The sequence below is a fragment of the Telmatherina bonti genome (genome assembly GCF_933228915.1).
Source record: "Telmatherina bonti genome assembly, chromosome: 5".
Taxonomy (NCBI): domain Eukaryota; kingdom Metazoa; phylum Chordata; class Actinopteri; order Atheriniformes; family Telmatherinidae; genus Telmatherina; species Telmatherina bonti.
Window position 1 is genome coordinate 9,977,671 of NC_136623.1, and position 9,210 is coordinate 9,986,880.

Genomic DNA, 9,210 nt, shown 5'->3' on the forward strand with positions numbered 1-9,210 from the left:
CAGAAGCAGACAAACACTGGCGAGGAGAGACAGCTGCTCCGTAACGGCAGTTTGAGAGGCTGGTGAGTTGATATTCGATTAATTTGGACAGTTTTTATTGTGTAATTTTATTTATATATATGTGTGTGTGTGTGTGTGTGTATATATGTATATGTATGTGTATATATATATATATATATATATATATATATATATATATATATAATATATAATATATATATATATATATAATATATATATATATATAATATATTTCACATCTGATCTTTGTGTCCACAGACAATAAAAACCGGACAATGGACCAGATTTTCTTTGTGATCGTCTTGCTTACAGGTAACTCAGGACGTTTGTCATGTTGGAGAGACGGGTTATTAAGATAATTTCATGCTGTCATTCTGTGAGTTATTCTCAGGAGCTCAACAAGAGACTGATCATATATGTCGATGTATAGAAATCCTGAAGTTATAAAACCCCCATGGAGCCAAAAGCAGTCAGAGAAACAACAACAACTGAAGGCCAATCATTATTTCATTCATTCAGTCATCATCCTAACCACTTAGTCCAACAATCATTCTTTCCTTAATGCTAAAAGTATTATTTAAAGCCAGACAAAAGGAAAACATCCTACATGCATACATGTATGCTCATAATGCTAATTAACACATTATCTTATCATACAAGTGTATATTTACAAGCAAACAAACAGATAATTCTCGTATATTTTCATACGCCTACCTCAATATTTCTTTTTAGCTATTTAACTTAATGGATTAAAGTGTTTTTGTTGTCACTAATTCCATAAATTTATTTCCCTCCTCAGGATTTTGTGTCATCCCAGTTTCCTCTACCTTGTATTATTACTTGGTAAAAAGAACTGAGACTTTTAATGAAGCGTTTGACTACTGCTGGACCAGATACGATTCATTTCCAACAATAAAAACCATGAGCACAAACAATTTCATGCAGGATATTGCCACCAACAAAACAGACAAGGTGTGGTTTGGTCTAGTTGCCCGCTGTTTACCTTGGACTGGGTTAGACGGACAACCAGCCAAATACTTCAACTGGGCATCGGGTCAGCCAGATGGCTGGATTGATGAACTGTGCGCTACGGTGGCATATAATGGAGAGTGGCATAATCAGAACTGCTCTTTGAAGAGACGGTCAGTCTGCTCTAATGGTAGGTATAAATCAGAATGATTTGGGTTATAAAATGCATGTTTTTCTTGTTTCTCAGGTTATTCTGGATCATTTTTCTCATGATCCTGTAATACATGGTAGAACTAAGTACTGAAACATGTTCAGTTAACAAGCAGATGCATTCACATCTGTGCATTGGTCGATTTATAACACAATTACAACAGAGGGAACTCATAATCAAGAGGATTTAAATGCATATTTGGTCAAGTTTTAGTAGTTTTCTGCTTTTGTAGGTATAAATGAGACTTTGTCCGGATTCTGCTATTTAAACACAACATGAATAGAGTTATAAATAATCAGAAACTTTGGTTAAACCACAGAAAAGCACTTCTCAGGTGCTTGTGCAGATGTTAACATACAAACTTATAAAGAGTAGAGGACTAGCGACTTGCATTTAGCTTCCCTGAGCTTCACAACAGCTGAAGGGGACAAACAAAACCCCTAACACCTGTATTTATACCCCAATATCTACAAAGACAAACTGAATACAAAGGAAAATATTAGTAAAAAACAAAGGAAAAAGAAAGCATGTTTAATACAAAAAAATAAAAGTAAATACAGATTAAGGATTACTATAATGTAGGAACAAATACATATACACCTGAATAAAAGCAAACAAATAAAATTGAATAACTGGTTCCCAATAAAAGAAGAGTGGTGAAAATATAGTTAAATGTCAGGAACTTTGACATTAATGAATTATCTTCATAGAAAACAGCATAAAAATCTGTGTGAATATTCTGCACATCTTGCATCACTGAACTGTGTTTTTATATAACATCTTCGCTGCAGTTTTAGTGCCTGAGACAAATATCACTTTTTTTCTACTTTTTTAGCAGTATCTTATCAATAGTCTTGATTTTTAATAGTCTTCTTTCTGTGTTTTATTTATGTTTATTTATTTAATCGTTTTAACATGAGAGCGGCCTGTGTCACTTTCATTGCTCTTGACAATGGAGTGACAATAAAGTTTATTGAAAATAAAATAAATGGAAAATCTGTGCATAACTTTATCGTCGCATCTCCTCGCTGTCTTCATCTCCACAGGAGGCGGTTACACCATCACAGAGACTGAAATGACCTGGACGGATGCTGTGGCCAACTGTAAGGCTCTCAATTCCTCTCTGGTCCAGATCCAGAACAGCACAATGAATAACGACATCATGAACCTGCTGTCCAACGGAACAGAGGTGTGGATCGGCACGAACAGATCCCTAGACTGGTACTGGGCAGACACTGGAGAATCTGCAACCTTCCTAAACTGGCAAGAAGGACAACCAGACAACCTGAAAGGGAGTGAAAGTTGTGTCACCATGGTAACGGAGGATGGAACCTGGACAGATGAGCGGTGTGACAACGAGTACTATTTCTACTGTGTACAAGGTATGAAACAAACTCCTCTTCAGAGATCATGGTGCATAAAGAGGTTTCATTGCTTTTTTCACGATGAGCAGAGGAATAACGGTACCGTAACGTGCAGAACAGCGTCTCACAAGTCGCCTGTTCTTTCTAACAGAGTGAGCTTTATCTCACTGGGAGAAATTCAGTACTTCCAGGGTAATTTCTCTCTGCTCAAATTTACTGCTAAACATGTAAACATTTCATAGGACAACAATTTCAACCATGAAGGGGCGAAATCAGTAGTCATCAGTTAATATGCAGATTAATCTCATGTTTCATAAATCAAGGGGAAAAAACTGTAAATATTACTTACACAGTGCTGCTTACATTACATGCTGCAAATTATTCACTAATATTGATGTTACAAATAAATCAAAATAAATTATTTTACCTACAAAATAAAGAAAAAAGTGAAAAAAGCTGAGAACAAGTGGAAAATGTAGTTTTACTCATACAAGAAGCTGAAACATGTCGGGAAGCAGTGAGCTGTGAGAGGAAAGATCAGGAAAACTATACTGAACTAATGCAGCAGCCGTCTTCCCTCCTGTCTCTTCTCTGAGCTCTCTGTTAAAAAAGTAAAGGTCTGTCATTCTCTCTTTTCTTTGCTGATGAAAATTATAATAATGGTGATGAAAATAATAATAATAATAAATAAGAAAAAATATATTAATAATGATAATAAATATTGTAATGATAATGTAAATGACTATTATAATTATAATAATGCTAACAATAATGATCATGAAAATAATAATTAAGATAATAATGGAAAAAATATAAGAATAAAAAATGATGATTAAGAAAAATATAATAAAAAAAATATTATGAAAATATTATGATTATTATTATTAATAATAAAATAATAATAATAATAATAATAGTCACTGTGCACATTCTAAAGAGCCAGTGTGTGTGATATGGTGCTGCAAAGTAAAACACAGCTGTCACACCATGCTCCAGGATGAAAAATAAAAGTGCTGTTTCTCAGCCTCAGGACGCTGCAGGGCAACAACAGCTCCAGTAATTCACATAATAAATGTCAACGTACCTCCAACTGAGTCAGAAAGTTATGTAAAGTCAAGTTGAAGCCACGCTGAGAAGGATTAAGCTTTCTCTGAGTGCTTAAAAGACACATTTAAAATAAAAAACTAATGACTTCACATTCACAATGCAATTAATGCAATTTATTAATAGGTTTTACTTTATACACATAAATGTTCCTTTTTCGGGGTATTACAAAAAATCATAATTTAAATGTAATTATTTACAGAATGTTGTGAATTATAATACTGTTATATAATAAAGTTGTATGGAGTTTTATGATTGTGTGTTTTGGGTGTTACAGAGAGAATAACCTCAACACAAGGAGGAAGCGGTTCAGGTGAGCTGAAGCTAAAGACACGACACCACATCCCAAGGATTAAAGTTAAATAACGTCACATGAAACATATTTCTGTCCTGTTTTTTCACACGCAAAGTTTTATATTTAAGCCTAAAATACTTATTTAGGATTTCTGTAATAAAAACAAGTCAAATAGTTTTCCATCTCTGGCTAAACTTTACTTTCATCAGCTGTTGCAGTTCCAGCTGCAGCTGTAATATAACAGCAGAAAGCAAGTAAAGCTCATGTAAACTCATAGATGCATTTGGTGGAAAGCAAATCTTTACTTAAAAAGAATTGATGAGGTCTATAACGTTAAACGGGGGGCGTGAGACAGACCTGTCCAGGGTGTCCCCTGCTTCTCACCAGCTAAATGCTGGGACGGGATCCAGGCTCCTGCGACCCTGAATGAGATTAAGTGATATAAAAATGAATGAATGTCTCTACTTTCAGTCCAGAAGTCAAAGCAAAGCGTGGTGAAGCTGAAGATCCAGACCACGGCAAACATGAAGCATCCTGGAGCCGTCGCCAGCCTGAACCAGCAGGTAAGACTTGGTGCAGATTCCCTGCTGGTGTGTTGCAGGACCAGAGGAGCCCCGCCCTGGGCTGGAGAGGCAGCAATTCCTGGTCCAGAAAGTAAAAGTCCTGCCATGTTTTTGGATCTACCTGTACATTTAGAACAGGTGTTTTCACTAACAGGCTTGTTTACCTGGCAAATGACTTCGCTCATTAAATTCAGCTCGTTTGGTGACTGCTGCCGGACAGGACTTTTACTTTCTGGACCAGGAATTACCACCTCTGCTGGGCTGGATGGTTACACCGTGGTCTGAGTGAAGAGCAACATTCCCACCAGGAGAATCCGGGAGACTCGGCTCAGTTGTGCTGGAAATTCCTAAAAGTGTCGCTCTATTCTCTGTGTGATGGGCCGAGCAGTGAAGCACAGTCAGGCACAGGTTTAAAGTTCAAACAATAGGGTTTTTATTCTGACCCAAAAAAGAAAAAGCTATTTTAACATAAATGAATAAATCAGGCCTATAAAAGAGGTCAACTTAACAAAACTATAATCAAAGAATTACAGAAGTAACTCAAGCAACAACATGAAACAAACTGACTTAATAAATGACACACAAGGGGAAACTCAAATAGTAGCTGATCAGCCCAAATAAAAAACAGACAAAGCGGATGACACACAAAAACCTAACTGAATGAACTAAGAAAACCCTAAATTCCCCCTCCCATTTCTGCCACTGGTCTGGTCCAATTAGCTGGCTCCACCCTGAGGCCACCTGCTGGTTCACAGCCAAGGGACTGGAGCTGCTGAAACTCAAGGAAAAAAAAACACAAACGAAAACAATTATTCCATCACAACATAAACTAAAATGTGTGCTTTTTCAGAATAGTTGTGATGCTACATGAAACTAATGTCTAACAAATATTGGTCTGCAAATTAAATCCTGGTTGAACAAAATAAATCTAAGTGTATGTGTGATGCATTTTGATATCACCTATGTGTGGCTGTAGACTCAGCCATCACACTCTGCTTAAACCATGTTTTGTTATTATTCTGGGTTTCATGTTTAGTTCTTGTGGTTTTACTGTCCTGCTGTCTTTTACTGTCTCCGTTCTGTCTGGCTTCCTGTTTTATTTTTGTAGGTTGAGCCACTTCCTTTTGTTCACTTCCTGTTCATTTGTTAATTTGCTTCACCTTGTTGGTTCTCTCCAGTGTTTAGTTTGTATTTATTGCCAGATTCTTGTAGTTTTGCTGTTTCTGTCACAGTCAGATAAGTTTGACCAAAAGTTCCATTTCTAATGGTTTGATTTAAGCTGAGAATATGTCAGCATGTGTACGTTTGTGTGCACATACAGGAGAAAGAAAAACAGTCAGACTAGTTATAAAAACAGGCATTTGTATTATTTTGCAGTTGTATGAAAAGCTTGCAAAGTGGGGCCTGACTAACGTCAAACTGAGCTGGAGGAAGCTGCCAGAGAAGGAGACACAAAGCTAAAGAGGAGGTACAAGCACCTAAACCACATCTCTCTCACAATAATGAATCATTTTCAGAATTAAATGAAGGATTTTCTCTCTTTTAGGTGTTTCTTGAACCTGTAGAATCAACTCCCAGAAAGCTGCAACACAGCGTTTACTTTTTTATTTGCATTCTTTGTACTGTAATTGCAATTAGGAAGCTTTACACCCTGCAATGCCAAATATGTCATCAAATCAAAGATACTTTATTCATCCCCGAGGAGAAATTCATGGTTTATAGTTGACTTTCAACCAGCATTCATTCATTCATCCATTCATTCATTCTCCTAACCGCTTAATCCAATTCAGGTACGGGGGAAGCTGGAGCCTTTCTCAGCAATCTTTGGGCGAAAGCTCGCCAGTCCATTTCAGGGCCTTCATTTAATGCCATTTCTTTTTCTTTGCATTCTTTACAATTAGAAAGCTTTACATCCTGCAATGCCAAATACGTCATGGTTTATTCTCGACTTTCATGTAGCAGCAGCTATATGAAAATGATCCTTTAAAACCCTGCTGTGTCCGTCTATCTATTGATATTTAAATAAATTTGTCATTTTTACCAGAGCTGTCAGAATTAAATGATTAATGCGGAGAAAAATCTGTGAATCTTATTTTTTTAATGCATAAACAAACACTTTATTCTCCATTTTATAAAGATTCTGACATGTTTCCAGCTTTACATTTAGAGGAAGGATGCAAGACGGCCCATTTGTTTTATCACACATTTAATTCCTGTCGCCATGTGGAGGCTGTGAACTACAAAGTTTGTCTTGACGGTTGTTGCTCAAAAAACTGGGTAGTAACTCTGTGTGTGTGTGTGTGTGTGTGTGTGTGTGTGTGTGTGTGTGTGTGTGTGTGTGTGTAATATAGTCAAATATAAATACAATGTGTATTGTGTGTTTGCAATGTAAAAATTAGCAAATTAAGCATTTTTAGTTTTTCAAATGCAGATGTTGTATTTAAATATTTTAATTACAACTTATGAATAGTTATGACATTGTTCTATGTGTTTGCATTGTTTTTTCCATAAATAACCTATGTTTATTTATCCTCAAAGCATTAAGTTGTTGTCAAGATTAGGTGTAGGTGTAAAGATGGCTTTAAGATTCTTATATACACTACAGAGAGATGAGAGAGACTATAATGACTCATGCTCTTTGTCTTTAGGCTGAAGACTTTTTATTCAAACCAGACTGTGAAGCTTTACATGGTATCACACTGTCTAAAAATGTAAACAAATATTAAAACTAGAAGTGATTCCTTTTTTGTATTGTTTTTATTTTAAACTTGAGTGAATCTCTGCAGTGGTTGAAACTACTGAGAAAAACCAACTTAAATGAGTGGATTAGAGAGTGCAGAAGAATACATAGCTGACTGTAGCTGAATCAATAGATATCATATCCTGATCACTGACATTAACTAGTTTTATCCCCCCCTTAAAATGTAGTTCTCAAAAGCTAAAACACAAATACACACCTAATTATAAGACATAAGTAGAGTGCAACAGGCATAATATATTACTTTTGGTATCATAGCAAAAGATTTAAGATGTGTAATGACGTGTATTTGTTAGTGAATAAATGGTGCATTGCTTTATTTATATAGCGCCACTTCACAATGTCATCTAAAGTCACCTTAGAGACACATAACACACACACACAAGGTTTCACGTTTACTATAAATATTCTTCTGGAACGATGCAGCTGTATCTCCCAACTTCTATCAAACAGAGGGCATTATGTGAACATCATCACTGCAAAGTCAAGTCAAACAAAGTTGGAGAGTTTTTATTCAGGCAAAGTCTCCAAAATAGATATGATGGTTTAGAAAATCCCCCAACTGGGGACCCTTTGGTTTTAAAAGCTCAGTGGTGTAGTGGTTAGCGCTTTGGCCTCACAGCAAGAAGGTCGCTGGTTTGAGCCTCAGGTGTGGGGTTAGAACAGTGACCTCTCTGCTTGGAGTGTGCATGTTCTCCCGTGTATGTGCCTCTCTGGATACTTCGGCTTCCTCCCACCCACATCACATGCATGTTGGGTTAATTGATCTCTTTCTCACATGTAAGTCGCTTTGGATAAAAGCGTCAAATCAGTGTAGGATGGAAAAGGTAAAGTATTTTCTTTAAAAAATTAACTTATTGCTTTCTTATATATAAATACGGGAACTGACACTGTGCCCAACAAGTGCTGAAAAGCCCCGAAGGAACCGATAGGAGGGTGTAAGAATCACCCATAGACTACCATGCACATAAACACAGTCACAGAGTGCAAACAAGGCTTCTGACAGCTCCCCAGCAATGAAACCTCACCAGATCCCAGGCCAAGCACTCTTTCATTTCTCACACTTTAACACACAACTTTTATTTTTGTACACTGTAAAAACTTCAAAACCTTTTCATTTACACAGACTGACATTAAAGGTTTGGACAAGAAAACAGAGGGACAAACTAAATTTGACATTCAAAGAATTCAGACTTATTTTGAATTAAAAAAAAAGAAGAAAAAAAGTCAGCCCTGTTGCTAGGATACCTGCTAGGATACCTGACCTGTAGAACATGACCTGTAACCTCTTTAATTCAAGGTATTTTATGCTAATGAGTACTCTGACATCACTGTCACAAAGACTCAGAATCCGCAGACAGAATTTTATCATTCTGAGCAGTTCTGACCCTCAACTGGTTAAAGCGGAAATAACAAAAAGCACATTTTCGGATAAAATTTACTACAGACGAAGATCTTATTTTTTAAGGAAACATGGAAAATCAACCAACAACATCGAGCTACAACCCAGTAAGTTCAAGTTTTATTTGAGAGACTCAAAAATGAGTGAAATTGATCTCTTTACCTGCTGAGAAAAAACATTTAAACGCCTTTGTTTTGTTTGAATTTCATACATATCTTCATTTTAGATGCATGTAGTTAAATTTAATATGTATTATTGTGTTTATTAACTAAAAATAAGATACTTTTAAGTAATACAGAAAATACAAACATGAATGCAATCACAAAAATGAACTCTTAAGAATGTGTCTTTAATTTATGATAGTTTTCTGACTTTATTGCAAACATTACAAATTTATTTAGTTACACTCAAAGAATTTAAGGAACTTATGAAATTGTTATAATTAAACATTTTAACAAGCAGTTTTAAAAAAAAAGGTAATTTACCAGACAAATGGCCAATAAGTTGCTTGAATTGGTCACAC